This window comes from Prionailurus viverrinus, chromosome B1, assembly GCF_022837055.1.
Source record: "Prionailurus viverrinus isolate Anna chromosome B1, UM_Priviv_1.0, whole genome shotgun sequence".
Classification (NCBI taxonomy): Eukaryota; Metazoa; Chordata; class Mammalia; order Carnivora; family Felidae; genus Prionailurus; species Prionailurus viverrinus.
This window is the reverse complement of record NC_062564.1, coordinates 108,828,729-108,848,230: the sequence shown is the minus strand read 5'-3', so window position 1 is coordinate 108,848,230 and position 19,502 is coordinate 108,828,729. Positions and strand designations below refer to the sequence as shown.

The window sequence follows — 19,502 nt, the reverse complement described above, 5'->3', positions numbered from 1 at the left end:
TCCCCTTCTTACTACTATTTTACTTGAACTTACAAGTTTCAATGTATAGCTTTGTTTTGTTTTAATGTCTTTTTGAAACTAGAGGTAGTTACAAATATGTTTTTAAAATTCAAAGTGGAAAGTTGTTTTCTTTGCTTATATTGTCATTATTGACTTCTAATTTAATTGTATTGCAAGTAGAGTAAGTGTTCTGTGTGATAATGATTTTTGAACATTTACAGACTGGTTTTAGTGCCAAGTTTGGAGTGAGTTTTTATAAATGGCCCATGTGTGCTACAACGTTGTTTTTTCTCATCGTTAGGTGCAAGGTTCTTTATGTCCAACAAATCATAATTACTCATTTCCTTACCAGGTGTTTCTTACTTTCCTAGTTTTTTTATCTTCATTTTTCATTAATTGAAAAGATCCTGTTAAAATTTTCTATTAAATGGTGAATTTGTCCATTTCTCCCTGTTTTGCATATTATTATGTATATCATAAGACTATTTTACTAAGAAATACAAGTTTAAATAGTTCTATTTTCTTGATGAGGTGAATCTTTAATCATTATGTGCTTAAAGCTACTTTTTCTTGATGTTATGTTATATAACATTAGCAGTGTTAATATCAACTTTACTGTTGTTAGTATTTTCCTATATGTGTTCTTTCATTTTTTTTCTTCCAGTGTTTTCTTTTCCTTATTTTAGGAACATCCCATAAATATCAAACCCCTAATTTTAAAATTCCAATTTGAAAACCTTTTTCTTTTTTATGAAAATTTATCTAAGATTATTTGTCCATTGAAATCCACTTTGGCATTTTGCCACTGTTCCGTTTCACTATGTTTCCATTGACTTTCTAGCCTTGACAAAAAAATTTAGGTTTGTGTTTTACATTTATACCTTTCATTCTATTCTTTGTATTCTATGTCTTTCTATTTCTTTGGAAACAGAACTTAATATGTCTTTCTTTATGTAGGTTATTATTTGGAAGTTACGTTTACTAAAGTGGAGAATATATATTTTAATACCTTTCTGAAAAATAATAAGGACCTTGGAGCCCTCTACCTTATTTTCATTCCTTATGAAATTTTATGCCCTTTTGGTTTTAAGATTTTTTATCTTTAACTCCCCCAAAATAATTATTATTATTTTTATACAGAGAATGTTTGGTTAGATTTACTTCTGTTTATTAACTTTTTCTCCCTACTGGCATCATTTCCTTCTTCCTGAAGTATATATTTTTAGTACTCCCTTTAATTTAGGTCTATTTTTGGTATACTATAACTTTTCTTTTCTTTTCTTTTCTTCCTTTTCTTTTCTATCCATTTCTTTTCTTTTTTAAATGTTATTTATTTTGAGAGATAGCACACATGCAAGTAGGGGAGGAGCAGAGAGAGGAAAGAGAGAATCCCAAGCAGGCTCTGCACTCTCAGTATGAAGCCCCACTGGAGTTCAGTTTCAGAAACCATGAGTTAATGACCTCAGTTGACATCAAGAATTAGACACTTAACTGACTAAGCCACCCAGGTGCCCCTACTATCATTTTTCTTTATTTCAAAGTATTTTATTTCATTCACATTCTTGGTAGGTGTGGGGATTCAGAATTCTAAATTTTTAATACTTTAACCTGTCAGCATTTTAAATATTCTATTTCAATGCCTTTTAACCTTCTTATTTAAAATTAATAAGTCTGCCTAATGATTAATTACTGTTCTTTTAAAGAAATTATCTTTTTCTGGCTTTAAGATACCCTTTTAGATGTTGTATTAAAATTTTTTTGATTCATCTTCTTTGAATTCATGATTTGTGTGTATTTCTTTTAATCATTTGATATGTATTGTGTTTATTGTACCTATGCATTTAGGTCTTTCATTGGTTCTGAATAATTTTATTCTTTATCTCTCAAATACTTTCTTTCAATCAAGTCTCAAGTCTCTACCTAGATATATGTTAGAACTTATTGTCTGTACTTTTAAACCTCTGCTTTTTTTTTAATATCTTTGTCTAGTTCTGCTTTGAGTAAATTCATCAGAATTTTCTTTCAATTGAATTGTCCTCTTTCAGCTATATCTACTTTGCTCTTTAATCCATATTTTGAGTGTTTTTTCAATAGTTACATATATTTACTTAAAAACTTTCTATTTGTCTCTTTTTCAAATAAGCCTATTGATTACTCATTTTTGTAATCTGATTTTTTGTACTTTAAGCATCTACTTATAGGAATATATATACATACACATTTAGAAAACTTTACTATCCAAAGTATTGAGTAGTCTAAATATGTTTTTTTGTTGGCCTAATTCTCATCATGACATTTTGCTTGATTGTATGTGAGCTGATTCTTGATATTGAGCCCAGCAAATCTCAAACTCTGGGAAATCTGGAGGCCTAAGTTGATGAGACTCTCTCTTCCTCAGGAGATTTGCTCTTGCTTCTTTGTGAGGTCCTATGTGATGTTTGATATATAGCTCCTCTACTTGCTGCCAGCAGCATCTTTAGAGCAGCCCTCCCTCTTATATGTACTTATTGCTCAATATTCTCTGACCACTTCTTATTGGACCCGTGGAGATTTCTCTTCTTTCCTGTGAGCCTAAAAATACAAGGACCATTTTGTGCATAATTTGTAGCACAAGGGTCGCTTTGAGTATCTAGCCTCAAGTGTTATATTTTCTACCTTCAAAATTCCCTTTTAGTCAAGGAGTTGATACATTGAAGTTTTGCAAACTGCTTAAATTCACCTGTATACTGTTAAAGTTAATTGAAATTTTAGTTAGTGGATACTTATGTATATATTTTCATCAATAAAGTTATATGGCCAGTTTAGTAATTGAGCTATCATGTTAGTATGGGTAGGGGTAAAAACTTAAGAATTCCAGTTCTTTTTTCACAACTATATTATATTATACAATTGAAATTCTGAGCCCATGAAATTAAGAACTTTCTTTTCTTTTACTTAGTAAATAAAGCTGATTTGAATTGAGTATATTTGTTTTAATGAAATAAACTACTGAATTAATAGCTAATGCCTTGGAGAATATTTATACAATAGAGAAATCTGCCATCATAAATCACTTTGGTTAAATAGTGCGTAGATAAAGTTTATGGTTTCATTTCTATTTATATTTTTTATCAAATTCATGTCTTATGGAATATAAGTATGATTTCAGTGATGCCTTAAGATGTAATATTGTATACATTAACTTCTACATCCAAAAGATTAAAACTAATTTGATATTTTATAGTGTTTTACAGTCTATTTAAAATCAGTTACAAAATGTACACTTGATCACATAGAATTGAGAGCTGCCCCTGCCATTCAAGACCAAACAAAAGCTACATTTATTAATACATTAATAGTCAATTAGTTTTGACTATTAATGAGAACACTCTGCATCCTACAACTATATATTTCAGTGAATCCTGATCCTACAATGATATCATAAAAATGACAATTATTTATTACTTTCTGTAGCTCTTAGCTCTTGTCAAAGTATTGGATTAGGACTCATAATATTTCATTCTTAATCTCTGTAATAAGATGAGAATTTCTACCAAAGGGTCCCCAGAGTAAAGCTATAGAGATAAATGATGTTTCTATCCAAGAAATTAAGCCTACAATGAATCTACTTGATTTTTAAAAGTATAATCTTTATCTTAGGCTTTAATATATCTTTATAGTTTTAAGAATAAAACTATTTTTTGTCTTTGAAAATTATGTGCAACCCAAGCAGGAATAAGAAACATACCATCTCTTGAATTTAAAAGGAAAAGACTCCCTCTGCCTCCGCATCAACAACAATGTGCTGGGCAATGTACCATGTATGTTACCTACATTAGGGTATTTAATGTCATTAAACAACTGTAGGAGGTAATTAGTAGTTATTATGGCCAGTTTACAGAGGAAAGATATATGGCAAATTGACTCTCTTAATACCTCTTTATCACTTTATTTTAGCTTGAATTACTATAAATGAAAGGCTGAAAATGTGAAGTATAAATTATAAAGATTTCCTTGCAGTTAGACTTTGTATGTAACACAGCTTATACCAAATACACATAACCATGTGAAACCTGGAAGTTAAAAGTGGCAGCTGCATGGCTCTCTTGAAACTGTTAAGCAAGATATTTAAATTTTCTTCTTTGAAAGCTCTGTTACAATGGCTCTAGTGTCTACATAGTCACTAGATTGAATGTTGCCAAGCTAGCCACAATGGCTAGCTCCCTTACCAAGCCAGCTTCACAGTGTGTCTTCAAGGGCTTTCCTGATAGGCCAAACTAAGCTCTCCAGTTCCTGAACACTTCTTTATGTCACTTAAAACCCTATTATAAGTTGTTTTCTTCTTAAATCTTTTTTCTTTTTCTTAAATCTTGAATGGATTATGTTTTCTGCAACTATACTCTGGTCTGTAAATCTGAGAAGGAAACCGAGACCAAAAAACGTGATGAAGTAACAACATACAATAAAGCTAGTTAATTATAGAGCCAGAATTTGAATCCAGTTGGTGTGGAGCCAGTGCCCAAAATGTTCACTTATACAGCTTTTGCCAGTAAATCAAGTATTTGACAGGCAGACACGTGACATGATATTAGAAAGGGGAAACTTAATGGGAATTTGAATTAAATTTATACTACAATGAAATGCAAAAATCATATCAATTATTCCCAGGAATATGAAAACATATGAAATGCTTTCCAAAAGAATGAATGAGTAAACTTAATCCTATTTGAAATTAGTGGTGCCTGATATATAGTTGTTTGACTTACTCTAGTTTATCATGAATTAGCATATTGATTAAAACAATGATAAACTATTCAAATAATTGCTTAAAAATAATCCAAAAAACAAAAAACAAAAAACACGAAAGCAAGAGTAAAGGAACAAAATGCAAAGTGGGTAATATGAAAATAAATTTTCTTAAGTAGTAAACATGAATCTAAACATATCAATAAATGTATTGTGTTAATGGAGTAAACATTCTAATGAAAAGTCAGATATTGTTGGCATATAAAAAAGTAAGACTCAGTTATAAGCTCAGCTCTCTACAAAATATGCACTTTAAGTGGAAACCTTCAGATAGTTTGAATGTAAATAGATGGGAACATAATTTGCCATAAACATGGAAAGCATGAAAAGGCAGGCATGGCTCTATTAATATGATATAGATGTCAAGAGAAAAGTTATTACCAGATTAAGAGGAACACTTCATTATAATGAGAGAGTTAATTCTTTAGGGAGACAAACAATTATAACATAAGTTTTCCTACTAATAGACCTTAAAATTACAAGAAACAAAAATTAGCATAATTAAAGGGAACAATAGCCATTCAAAAATCATGTTAAAAAAATTAACATCTCAACAATTGAGAGAAAAATTAGACAATAGGATATAAATAAATATATTTTTCCATAAATTATAAATTTATAAATTATAAATATAAATAAAGCAATAATAAATACATAGATAACCTGGACAACATTATCAACTACCTTGACCTAATTGATAATTATAGAACCATACAAATACAAAATGGACATTCTCTACAAATGCTTGGCCATAAAGTAAATCTCAATAAATTTAAAATGATTGGAGTACCATCTGGTATCAAAATAAATTTAAAAAGAAAACAGTAACTGTTTTCTCACCCTAGGTGCCTTCTTTTGTGAAATTTGTATTTAAGGCATGAATCCCTAAAGTCTTTACCAGTGTGTAAGGTTGACTAAGAAAAATAATGTCAGTGTTTCCTTCTTAATTCAAAACAAATACAGAACCTTGGTTCTTAACTCACAGTTTTAAATTCTGATTGGAGAGTAGTAAGTCATATTACATTATAGAATAGAAAAATGTTTGTGTTGGTATTTAGCCTTCAGTGAAGAAAATGTATTTCTCTTAGAAAAATTCAGAAATTTCAAAACTTTTACTTAAATAATTGAAAAAAGCTCAGTAGTTTGTGAGGGGAAAATTTCCTAGTTTTTATTTTGAAAAAGTTATAGATACTAGGAAATTGCAACAATAGTACAAAGAGATCTTATGTACATGTACCCTCACAATTTCCCTCACTGGTTACATCTGACATAACCATAGTACGTCAAAACCAGGAAATTGTCATTGGTACATATGTGTGTATAGTTCTGTGCAATTTTATCACATGTCTATGTAAATATTCAGAAGAGCTATATATTAGCAGACACAGAACTATTCCATTACCACAAAGATCTTTTGTGCTAATCCTTTATAGTCACACTCATCATACCTAGCCCTTCACAATTACGAATGTGGTTTCCATCCCTAGACAGTATGTGAACTTTGCAGATTGGTCTTAAGTGAACAAACTGAGCATTGTAACTTTGAGGTCTATATAAACTGTATGTTTTAATAAGTTTGATCCTTTTTATTTCTAAGTAGTATTCCAAGGTCAGAGTTCTCTCTAGTCTCTTTTATTAATTTCATGCATCAATCCCTTTGATAATACCATAGTCTTGCTTACTATAGCTATGTAATAAGTCTTGAAATTAGATTTAATGATTACTTCTGCTTTATTCTTTTAAAAAATTGTTTAGCTATTTTAGTTCCTTTGTGTTTCATATAAATTTAGAGTAAACTTGCTAGTATATGCAAATACACTGAAATTTTTATTGAAATTGTGTTAAAATATGTCATTTAGGGGAGAAGTATCTACTATATTAAGTCTTCCATTTCATTTAAGTTGTCAAATTAATATATATAGAATTATTTTATAGTATTACCTTATGTTTCTTTTGACGTTTTCAGGATATGTAAAGACTTCCTTATTTCATTATTGTATCTTAGCATGAATTTCTTTTTGTTTATCTCGCTTTGGATTCCTTCAGCTTCTTTAACCTGTAGGTTTATGTCTTTTGCCAAATTTGGTAAATAGTCATTTTTACTTCAAATCCTTTCTGAGCCTCATATTCTTAATCGTTTTCCTTCTGGGGCTTTGTTGTTACAAATGTTAGAGCTTTTGTTATATATAGTCTCACAGGTCCTGAAGCCCTACTCATTTATTCTCAGATTTCTGTCTTTGTGTTGTTAATATTGTATAATTGCTACTGTTCTGCTTTCAAGTTTAATGATTCTTTCCTCTGTAATCTTCATCCTACTGTTGAGCCTATCCTGTGAATTTTTTTGGGGGGGGGGGTGGAGGCATTGTAGTTTTTACTTCTAGATTTCTACTTAGCTCTTTCTTAGATCTTTTTCCTTTTGCTGAAATATTCTATTTAATTGTGGGGACTTAATTTTTTTAATATAAGTGTATTCAAAATGGCCTGGTGGATTATTTTTAAGATGGCCGGTTTAATGTCCAACATTTCTGTCACCTCATTGTTATTTATTATCTTTAATCATTCAAGACAAGGTTTCCTGATTCTTGTTAAGATGAGTGCTTTTCATTGTGCATGGGTGGCTTAGTTGATTGAGCATCTTATTCTTGGTTTTGGCTCAGGTCATGATCCCAGGACCCTAGGATCTAGCTCCTGTGTTGAGCGTAGTGCTAAGTGTGGAGCCTCCTTGGGATTCCCTCTCTCTCTTCTTCTGCCCCTCTCCCTAACTGGCATGCCCTCTCTCTCAAAAACAAACAAACAAGCAAAAAAACAAAAAACAAAACAAAAACAAAAACCAAAAACAACCCAAGTGCTTTTCAATCATACACTGAATATTTGAGGTACTTTGTTGTGAGGCTCTGGATCTTATTTAAATCTTCTGTTTCAGTAAGTCTTTACTGGCACTACTCTGATAGGGTAAAGAAGATGGTGCTTCATCACTACTTTGTGGGAATAAAAGTCAAAGTTTCCCACTCAGCTTCTGTTGGCATTTCAGGAGGAAATTGGTAGGAAGTCTCAATACTGATGGGTGGGATTGAACTTCAAACTCTCCGCTATTCTCCATTCATACCATCCTGGCTTGGAGAAGAAGGACACCTTGTTCCTGCTTCCATATGGCCGCCATCAGCACTGTGTGGGGTAGTCTCTTTCCTGCCTGATGGAATTGAAGTCTCAGGTATCCAGCTGGGTTTTTCTGACTTTTATCATCACCTCAGTAGGGACCTTTGCTGAAAGCCTTCAGCTGACTTCATTGAAGGTGAGTGAGGTCACTCTTTTCTCTAAGATATGTGGTTGAAGTAGGATGATAATTTAAAAGATTTTTGTCTTGCTAATTTACCTTTTCCTGGTCCTTTTCTATAGAGAGAAGAATTTTCTTTAGCTCTTTAAATTTTATACTTAATTAAAAAATTTGTTGTGGCAAGACCACTTAACATGAAATCTGCCCTCTTTTTTTTTTTTTTTTTTTTTTGAGAGAAGAAGGGAGGGAGGTTGGGAGGAGGGAAGGCAGAGAGGGAAGGAGAGAGAGAATCAGAGAATCGTAAGCAGGCTCCATTCTCAATGTGGATCCCAATGTGGGGCCCAGTCTCATGACTCTGAAATTATAACCTGAGCTGAAATCAAGAGTTGGACACGTTAACAGATTGAGCCACCCAGGTCCCCCTCTTTTTTTTTTAATCTGTCCTCTTAACAAAATTTTAAGTGTGCAATATAGTTACAATGCCAGTGTAGATCTCCAGAACTTACTCATCTTGTTTAACTCAAAGTTTATGCCCATTACCAATTCCCCATCCCTGCCTTTCCTGCCCCACTCCTGGCAACCACTATACCACTGTCTGTTTTATGTGTTTGACTATTTTAGACAACTCATAAGTGAAATGATGAAATGTTTGCCTTTCTGTGACAAGTTTATTTCACTTGGAATAGTGTATTCCAGATACATGCATGTTGTTGCATATTGCAAAATTTGTCTCTTTTGAAAGCAGAATGATATTTATATAAATATAAATATCATTTTATTTATCCATTCATCTGTCAGTGAACATTTAGGTTATTTACACATCTTGGCTCTTGTGAATAGTGCTGCAGTGGACTTGGGAATGTAAATCTCTCTTCAAAATCCTGATTTCAGTTTTTTTGGATAAATACCCAGAAGTAGAATTACTAGATAAGCTGCAATGGAAACAATATGAAAGTTCCTTTAAAAAATGAATAGAGAGCCTTTTCTTGAATTATTATTTTTTTTTCTGGGATTTTTCAGGATATTGGCTTCTCTAGCATCAAGTCTGGGCTTATCAGGTAAAAAGAAAACTGAGAAGACTTACAACCATGTTGCTCCTCAATGCTGAGTTCCCTAGCTAGTCTTCTTTCTTCTTGCCACCTTTTAAAGCCTTCTTATGTTTTCTTTATATATAACATTTAGGGTTAGTATCTGTAGGATACTGGAGGAATAGAGAGAAATGCATCTAGTTCATCTTGTCCCAGAATCAAAATCCTTGTAGTACCCTCTAAACTGGTATCTGTGTTTTCTTTTCTTGCTTTTCCTAAGAGAAAGAAACTTAAATTCATTAAGGAATGAGAACAAGCTACAGGGAAATCAATAAAGGAAGTAGGATAGAACAATATAATTAATTGTTCTAGCAAAAATATATTTATATTTTTATTTTATAAACATATCTATATTTTATACTCTCCCTTTGAAGGTTTGTTTGATCTACCTTTGCCTCTTTAGGCTTTATAGCAGTGTCTAATCATTACCTTCTTTTATTTAATTGTCTTTGTTTCTAGAGTATACTTCTAAAGATTTTTATTTATTTATTTATTTATTTTGTTTTTCTAATCTTCAAATTGTCTCTTCTGAAGTACAGGGAACAGTTTTCTTCAGCCTTTGATTGATTGACGTAGAATTGATTTGGGGCTATTTTAGAATTTTATTTTTTTTTCTTCCCTTTCAGACCCTCACCTAAAATGTTTATTATTATATATTTCCAAATCAATGGCACATTACTATCTTCATTGAATGCTTTTCTAGTGAGATGAACAAGTGATATTTCTTCTTACCCATTTAACTTGAGATCTGGGAATAATTTTGGCAGAAGAAAACAAAACTCTCATATTAAATCTCTGTTTCTTAGTTTCCTAATCAGCAGTATAGAAAATTCTGGATGCATACTAAATCACTGGATTATGTAAATAATAATGAAACATTTATAAAGTTATTGTATCTAATGGAGGGAAGAAGTTATGAAAACAAACTCTCATTTTCAGTAACAAAAATAACTGTAATGGTACAATATTTTGGTAATCAATCTTTTAGGGAAGCATGGAAATTCAATAAGAAACCATTTTGTTTGTTTAGAAAGACATTAAAACTATTTATGATCAATACCTGTGATTGTAGAATTCTAGATTATAGCTACAGTTCATTGGCCACCTACAATATAATTTTCATTGGCTATACAATTTAATTCTTACAGAAAACTTTGCAAGTATATATAAACTGTTTTAGTTATGAGACAAATGAAGTTCAGGGAGTTTAAGTAACTTTCCTACTATTGTAGTTAGTAAACACAAGATCCAACTCTGTCTACAATGTAAATCTACATTTTGGTATTTTTATTTGCCACCTTAAAAAGAATATATTATCTATTTTAAGATTATATAATTTAGTGAATAATATTTAACTAAATAGGCAAATGCTATTTCTTCAGTTTTGCCAAATCTTTCTCCTTCCTTCCTCTTTGTCTCTTTTTTTGTGATAGTGATATTTACAATTTATTTTTTAAATGTAGGATGAAGGATAAGTCATATCCTCATTAACGATGATGTTTCAGGATAGAAAAGTGGATAAGCAAATTTTTCTGAAGTCCTGCTGCTTTTTTTTTTTTTTCCAAGTTTATTTATTTTGAGAGAGAGTGAGCGAGAGCTAGTGAGAGCTCGCAGTGGGGGAGGGGCAGAGAGAGAGAGAGAGAGAGAGAGAGAGAGAGAATCTGAAGCAGGCTCCAAGCTGTCAGCACAGAGCCTGAGGCAAGGCAGGGCTTGAACTCATGAACTGTGAGATCACTACCTGAGCTGAAATCAAGAGTTGGCCACTTAACTGATTGAGCCTACCAGGAACCCTCCTGCTGCTTTTTTACAGGCAGATTTATGATGATGTGCTGATAGGATTTTTTAATGCCTCAATGGAAATTTATATGCAAGATAGCGGAGTCCTTTTTGGAATGGAGAATGGCAGAACCTGAAATACAGGAGTTTGTGAGCAACATACTCTGCTATTATTGTATTAGCTAAGTATATCATAACTTTAAAAAATATCAGATGTTTATTTCAGATATTTTCAAAGGATATGAGACATGGTTCTGTCCTTTGAACAAAACAGAAATTTCACATACTTTTCGCCTAAGGCTCAGACATATGAAAAACTACCTTCTTGTCTACTGCTCATGCTTTTCTGTCTTCTTTCCTGTACTAACCTCTATGGTGAATGGTTTTCCCTCTGTCTAGGTCCTAGGTCTTATTGTGGCTTATTTTTAATCATATTGAGAATTTATGATACACGCTTCCAAATTCCAGAGAAGGAAAAAATGTTCAATTTAAATTACATATTTTAAAACTTTGATTTAATGGAAAATTAATTTATTTTTTGCTACAAACACATAATCTTTGAAAGAACTTGAAATGTTTCTTAACTGAAGAGTAGGGTCCAATGATTGAGAAATGTATCAGAGGGGAAAAGAAAGCTGTTTGGTATATAGATCATAATTTTACAACTGAAAATTCCTGTCAAACCCTAAATGAATTTCAATATTATAAGTTGGAGTTTTGTTATGATTCTGTTATTATTAATAGTGATAATAATAGCTAACATTTACCATTTTCTAACTATGTGAATTGAACTAAATGTTTTGCACTAATTCCATTTATTTCTTATATGGTATTAATTGAAAATATTTTCATTATATAGATGACAAAATTGAGGTTTAGCAAACCAAATCTCTCATCAGTTGGAGAGAGACTCAAACTTTGATCTCAGCTGCATTATCTCCAAAACTTACATTTTAGGCCACTGTAGGATACTTCCTCTAAATGATGTTGAGGCCAATAGAGACATACACACATTATAAAGACAAATATTCCTTTTTTACACATTTTTCTTAACTCCATTTTTACTGATTTGCAATTTTCAGATATTATTCATGAACCTTGACTGACCTAAGAATAAAGAAATGCCACTGCTTTCAATTGACAACTGATTTAGTCTCTTGGCATTTTCAATCTGAATTGGAGGAAAGTGTAATTTCTCAAGTTGCTGGTGGAAGTTTCAACATGTAGTCTTGGGAGGAAAAGAGCAAGTACTTCCATTGGTTATATAAAATTTCAAACAGTGGTATTTATTAAGATATTTTCAGAGCCCTTCTGGGTATCACTACGCCATAGCAACAACAAAGAAATGCAAGGACCTATGTTCAAGTATATGGGATAAACTAATTCTTTGTTTAGAAAATATTTTAAGAGTACTTTACCTTCTGCCTCTAACTGCAGCATGGCCCTATACAATTTTAACTACAACATTTATGGCTCTGTTCTGCAAAATACTTTCCCCTGGTGATTCAAATCAACAAATTCTCATAAATATTAAAGCCAATTATTATTTTTTGACAAGTTAATTGACAGAAGAAAATTCATGATTGTTGAAGTATCCTGTTTTTGGTTGTCTTCATGTGTTTTTATGGGAAGATAAAACATATTGTATCAGGTGCCATTAACTGTATATTTTTTCAAATTGGAATACATTGTGGCATCTGTTAACTAAAACAATAGTGACTTGACCTAAGAAAATATACTAGCATGTAATATTGCACCACTAGATATTTCCTTATTTGGAGGTTTAGATTCCAGTTGCATGTTGTTTCAAAAATATTATGGGAAAATCAAAGGAACTTAGAAAAATTTCTATTCATTTTATATATTCAAAGAAATGTTCAGCCATGGGGGATTGTATTAATATTTCACTTGCAGATTCAAGGATTCAGAAAACAGATTCTGCAAGATAAAGTTCTCAAGAACATGTTCAGGGGCACCTGGGTGTCTCAGTTGGTTAGGCATCCAACTTTGTCTCAGGTCATGATCTAATGGTTTGTGAGTTCGAGCCCTGCATCAGGCACTGTGCTAATAGCTCAGAGCCTGGAGCCTCCTTAGGATGTTGTGTCTCCCTATCTCTCTCTGCCCCTCCCCCACTCGTGCTGTCTCTATCTCTCATAAATAAATAAATAAACTCAAAAACTAAAAAAAATATATATTTTTTAAGAACAGGTTATTCAAAAGCTATTACCATGAAGCTCACATTCTTTCCAGTGCAGATGAAAACATCTGGCAGCTGGTGGTCATGATATCCTGGTATCCATGATTTTGGTAAGGTCAAATACCTGAACTGTACATTGAATGATAAGAGAATGATTTCTCAGGGTGCTGTGGCATTTTTCACTGTTACTCATGAATTGGCTTAGCAGTTTTAGCAAATTTTCCAATGCAAGTAACTAATGTGGTTTTAACACCATTTTCTCAAAGGGTTTTGCGAACATATTTTTATTTTTTATTTATTTGAAGTTTATTTATTTATTTTGAGAGGGAGGAAGGCGGGAGAGAGAGAGAGAGGGAGAGGGAGGGAGGATGGACAGAGAGAGACAGAAAGAGAATCCAAAGCCTACTCCATAGTGTCAGGGCAGAGCCCTACTCAGGGCTCCATCTCATGAACCATGAGGTCATAACCTGAGCTGAAATTGAGAGTCGGGTGCTTAACCAACTGAACCACCCAGGCACCCCTGAGGCTAATTTATTTTTAAAGGTAAAAAATTATGGCTCCTGCTCCTGGAAATTCAACTATTCATGCCTTTAGAACAATCAGACTTTAGAAGATACCAATTGATTTCCTTCTATGTTTTCTAAGTACAATGAATATCTGAAGTGTATTCAATGTGTTTTAATTTGTGTCTGTGTCTTTGAACTATAAAACTAGAATTGCTGTTTCTTTTTTTTTTTTTCCTTAGAGAGAGGGGGACAGGGAGCACTTGTGTGCGTGAGTGGGGTAGGGGCAGAGAGAGAATCCCAAGCAGGCTCTGCACTGTCAGCACAGACCAGATACAGGGTTGAATCTCATGAACCATGAGATCATGACTGAAACAGGGTGATATTGAAAAAAACCCACCAGAAGCATAGAAGCAAGGCAAGATTTTATTCACAGCCAGGCCAAACCTGATCTCCTTATCTTAAGGAGAAAAGTGCAGAGAATGGCCCTGAACAAAGGCAGCAGTGGGCTTATATGGATTTTAGCAAGTCAGAATACATCATTATTTGGTTAACCAATTACAATCGACAGCATTTCATGGTAGCCAATTATATTGTGACATAAAGATGTTAGTTTTGGCGGGAACCTATAAATTGTGAATGTTTTTGTCCTAAGAGGGTTTAAAATGACCAATCATAGTTAGACACCTGAGATGCTGTAGGGCAGTGAGTACGTGACTTTTTACATGTTGGTCTTGCCTAGGCCAGATCTTGGTGGAGGGGGTGGGGGAGCGTTTTGCATCCTAAGTTATCTGTTTAGTAAGCAGGTGAGGTCACAGAAGTGAGATAGGGCGGTTAGTAATTACTGATAACCTTAATAGGGAACTACATAAGCCTTTTATCTCAACTATTCATGAAAGGTGAGTTTAAGGTGAACTTATATACAATAAGCTTTCTGATATCTTATAAGTTAACCTATTACAATGACCTGAGCTGAAATCAAGAGTCAGATGCTTAAACCAACTGAACCACCCAGGTGCCCCTGCTTCTTTTGTTTTAAAAGGGAGAAATTAATATATTGACTTCCATTTACTTTACACTTCTCTCTCTGTCTCTCTCTGTCTCTCTCTTGATTAATGGATAGATATAGATGTAGATAATCATATTTTTATGTATACATATATGCAAAAGAAATAAAACTAATGAGTAGAATTGCTTAAAAAAATAAACTCATGAGTGGCATTTCATCTTTCAATGGGCTCAATAAAAATGTTAGGTAAGACTATAAATGCTCTGAAAATTAAAGTTAATCAGCACTAATGGTTACTGTTTGGAGTTCTTGATACTCTTCTTATATAGTGGGTCTTTGTACATTTCAGCCCTTTCTAAATGTATCAGTCATTAAATATAATCTTTGCCCCAGTGCTTAACTTTATGGCCTAGAGATGTTGTAGAGAGAAAATAGGTAATATTTATGATTCTTATTAAACTATGGCACAAGATAACAATAGTTAGGATTTTTAAATATACTATTCCATAATAGCATTCAAATGAATATGTTACTAAAGGGACAATCTCAAAATTTCTTTAGATATTTTTCTGATGAAGTATAAATTGTAAAATTCTATTATTTTGTATCTTTTGTCATCATCTTTTAAAAAATTACAGAGGCCAAGTGAAAAATAATTTTTCTTTAACCATAAAAGTTGAATTAATTTGATTTTTTTTTTTTTTTTGAGAGAGAGACAAAGAGAGCATGTGGGTGGTGGGGAAGGGTGGAGAGGCGGAGAGAGAGAGAGAGAGACAGAGAGAGAGACAGAGAGAGAGACAGAGAGAATCTTAAGCAGGCTCCATGGAGCCCAATGAGGGGCTCAATCCCGTGACTATGAGATTATCACCTGAGCAGAAACCAGGAGTTGTTGCTCCTCAGTCGTGCCTGACTGAGCCACCCAGGCACCCCTAATTAATTTGTATTTTTAAACCTATTTGTGTAACACATAAGTCTTTGTGAAAAGACATCTCTTTACAAGTTAAAATTACAACAAAATTATGCTAAATAAGGAAAGGTGTTACATATTTAAGGTGTACTTTTTTTTTTTTAAAGTGAACTTAAAGTTGAAAAAATAAAGTATACACATCATCAGAGTTCATTTCAACAGATTTTCTCAAAATAAACCTCATGTAACCAGCACAGAGACCAAGAAACAAAACAGTATTAACAATATAGAAGTTGTCTCTTGCACAGTTTAGGGCTTCCCTCACAAAGGTGACTACTATCCTGATTTCTATCATGTTAGAATAATTCTGCCCTTGTTGAATCGTGCAGTATATACTCTTTTCTCTCTGGCTTTTCCCACTTCATATTATGTATCTGAGGTTTATATATTCCCTTTATTGTGTAGTATTTCATTGCACGTATATAGCACAATTTGTTTATCCATTTTAATGTGGCTGGACATTTGGTTGATTACAGATTTTGATTCTTATAAATTGTGCTGCTGTGAACATTCTTGTACATATTTTTGCTGAAAATATGGCTGCACATCTGTTTAGAACAAATGTACTCTTGAGTTTGTTTTGTCTCAGCATTATGCTTATGAGATCCATCTACATCAGTTTATAGTAGTAGTTCATTCATTCTACTTACCCAGTAATGTCAGAGCACTGTGTTTTGATATGTGTGTTTTCTTGCTGGTTTTCCTGTGGTTGCAAATTTTTCTGATTTAGGTTGAATTTGCCTAGAATGATGTTTGCCTCAGAGAATGTCTGTTAATAGCCTACTTATTCTTTACCTCTTTATGCCTTCCTGAAACAGCTCCCTTTGTCTGTCAAACACTTGGCAATCAATGTTTAGTGGCCCAGAACAAGGAACTATTCCTGCTTTTATCATGAGAAAACCTGAGAAAATACTATATGCAAAGAATTAAAAAAAAAATTCTCCTAGCATTTTTTTAATTAAGTAGCTATTGACTTTATGGTTATTTTATTTCCTTTTCTTTTTGGAATCCTTTATAATTAAACAAAGTCAATGCCTAATTTACTAAAACCTTTACTTTTTATTACTCTTTTGCTCATAGTGTTTCTAGAAACTTAGAAAGTTATGGGAAAAGACTTGCTTAGACTTGTTCAAAATAAAAGTTTATGTAAAAGTAGGGAAACGATTACTCAGTTACATCTGTCCTATCTGGTGGCTCTGGACTCCTTGCATGCTGGATGGTTCTTCAGACATTGTTAGCTTTATCTCTATTTTAGTAATTTGCTGTCATTTATATCTTTTATTATCTTGATGTGTAGTTACTGATACTATGTAAAACTGTATCTTTTCTTCTTCACGTAAATACAATTCTATTAAGTAAAATTCTATTTCTCAAGTACTATATATATTTTATTTTAGTTTTTTTATTATTACTATACAATTTCAGCATTCTCTAGAGATTTTTGCCAATAGGGATATTAAAAGTAGGTTTTAATGTACAGTATTTGTAGTATGGGATTCTTAAAAACACGTAACAAGGCAAGCTATCTAAAGTTATCCTCAATAATTTTTCAGAATAGTTTGAAAACGTAAACTATAGCAGTTGCCATATGTTATCTATTTTATCATTTTCCCCCAAATTTTAGAGAGCAATTATTGGTGTGGTATATTGATATATTTTAATTTTGGGAGGGAAAGCCTCAGAAAGGGCACCTGGGAATAATGCATTAATACTGAACCGTTTTTGAGGATGTTATATGAACTGTCAAAAAAATTGCATCAGAGTTAAACAAGAGAGACTTTATATAGGGAAGAGAGGGTGAACTCAACTCCACTGAAATCAAAGGCGAAAGGATTTTTAAAGGATGGGGTGAGCTAATGCAAACGTACTGGAGTACAATAGGGATGGAAGTTGGTTCATGTGATTAAGCCATCTGTGTTTGCTAATTGGCTCATCAAAGTTAGGGTCCATGGACCCTGTGTTTTTTATCATTACATTTCAAAAAGATGATTTCCAGGTTCTTGAGAAAGACATCTTTAGGTTGTAGAAGATTTACATCTCGTAAGGCACAGGAATAATTTTCAGTGACAAGTTTTCTAAAGTAAATGCTGTAAGAAGAGGGAAATCAGGGACTGTAGTCAGGAGGAAACCTATCTAAAGTTTATTCAAGTTGAGGAGGATGTTAGTATCTTCTTGGTTAATACAAAATATTTGTTTTCATACAGAGTCATATACAGAAATACTTTTGTATTTTTAATCTAGTAATTTCTTTCCCCAAAACAAACTAACTGACCTTGTACTTAGTTTTGGCTTGAAAATGAGCATCGACCTTTATTCTGATTCCTTAGGTAGAGTTATTAAAACAATTAAAGAAATATTTATGATAATTGGGGATAGTTAATATCCAAAGACATTCCCATAATTTTAATACACATATATGCATTCATATGCATAACTTTTTTTAAGAATTCAAAATTTAGTCTTAATACTAACTGCTTTCAATAGCTTATTCTTGAAATGAGTCCAATTATCTGTTAGTTTTTATAAGCTAGACCTGGTAGGTTTAATTTCTTTTGACTATAAATGAAACCCAAAAGCAATGACTCCCTCTGGACCATAGACAATTTCCAAGTTGCTATAATTTAGTATTACCATCAAATAAAAATAATAAAGTATTTCAGCTTCCTTGTGTTATGTGCAATGAATATATTTACTCACTATTAAAACAATCAAGTTTTATCATCAGAGAAGAAAACATGGAAAAGATCTTAAAATTACCTTGCACATGTCAATTTCTCACTGTTCAGAGGTCTGTTGACACTTAGTGGTTTGTACAGGGTTATATAAATTACCACTTCCTGGTTTGCTCTTAGTCATGAGTTTCCTGCCTCCTACATATGCTGTCCTACATAAACACTTTCTCCATCTGCCTGTCAAACTGCTACTTCTAAATTTCACATTGCTATGTGCAATACATGAATGACGTAAAATACAAATTCTATTAAAACTTATTTTGCATAAAGTGGTTTTATACTTTGCATCATAAATACAGAAACATTTGTAAACGATTTCTCCAGAGCTATTCTACTTCTAATAAAATAATTTGTTTTCCTCATTGATAAAATAAGACCACAGACTACCGATTTTTTAAATCAGTTTCTATATCTGAGAATTGCTGCAGTACCTCTCATTCTGAAAGGATTGAAACATTTGCTTTCAAAAATTTGATTGAGTATGAGTATTTTGAAAAAAGATAAATACAGATGAAACTGACTCTCACAAGGCTTTAAGAGCTAGTCATCATTCTTAAAAACAAAACAAAAGAATAAACCTCCTTTGTGGAATTATTTTAAGAATTTTGTTTTTGGAGCTATACATTACTTTCTGGTTTCAATATGTCTTTTATAAATATTATTTTATAGACACAGTGAGTCACAGAATTTTAAAAAAGGTTATCTGCCCTTTTCCTTTCATTATTTTGTTCTTAGATTCTGATCCACTTACTAATCTAAAGCAACCATATGAGCCAGAGTTGGCATCACAATGAGAAAACCTTGAGTTGCTTTAAAAAAATTTTTTTTTAAATGTTTATTTTTGAGAGAGAGAGAGCAAGAGGGAGCGCACACAAGCAGAGGAAGGACAGACAGGGAGACAGAGAATCTGAAGCAGGCTTCCCACTGACAGCAGAGAGCCCTATACAAGGCTCCATCTCTTGAATCATGAGATCATGACCTGAGCCAAAGTCGGTTGCTTAACTGACTGTGCCACCCAGGCGCCCCTTTGAGTTGCTTTTTAAGTGTATGGGCTCTATGACACATGAGCAATTTCAGTTTTAAGAGTCTTTCTGTATGTTCTGTGGAAGCTATGAAAGAAAGAAAGGGAAAACAAGTTAGGACATTGAAATGTTATCAAAGGGGAAATGAC

At 32.7% G+C, this 19,502-nt stretch overlaps 1 protein-coding gene across 1 annotated transcript in view; it reads right to left on the bottom strand.

Annotated features, from left to right (window-relative positions):
• The window catches only part of LOC125163264 (bifunctional heparan sulfate N-deacetylase/N-sulfotransferase 4-like), a 427,047-nt gene extending 408,666 nt beyond the window's left edge, over positions 1 to 18,381 (bottom strand). Inside the window, exon 1 of the mRNA XM_047854786.1 lies at positions 18,357 to 18,381. The gene's annotated coding sequence lies outside the window, so the exon portion shown is untranslated. The remainder of the gene's footprint in view (positions 1 to 18,356) is intronic.
• Positions 18,382 to 19,502: the final 1,121 nt, after the last annotated feature.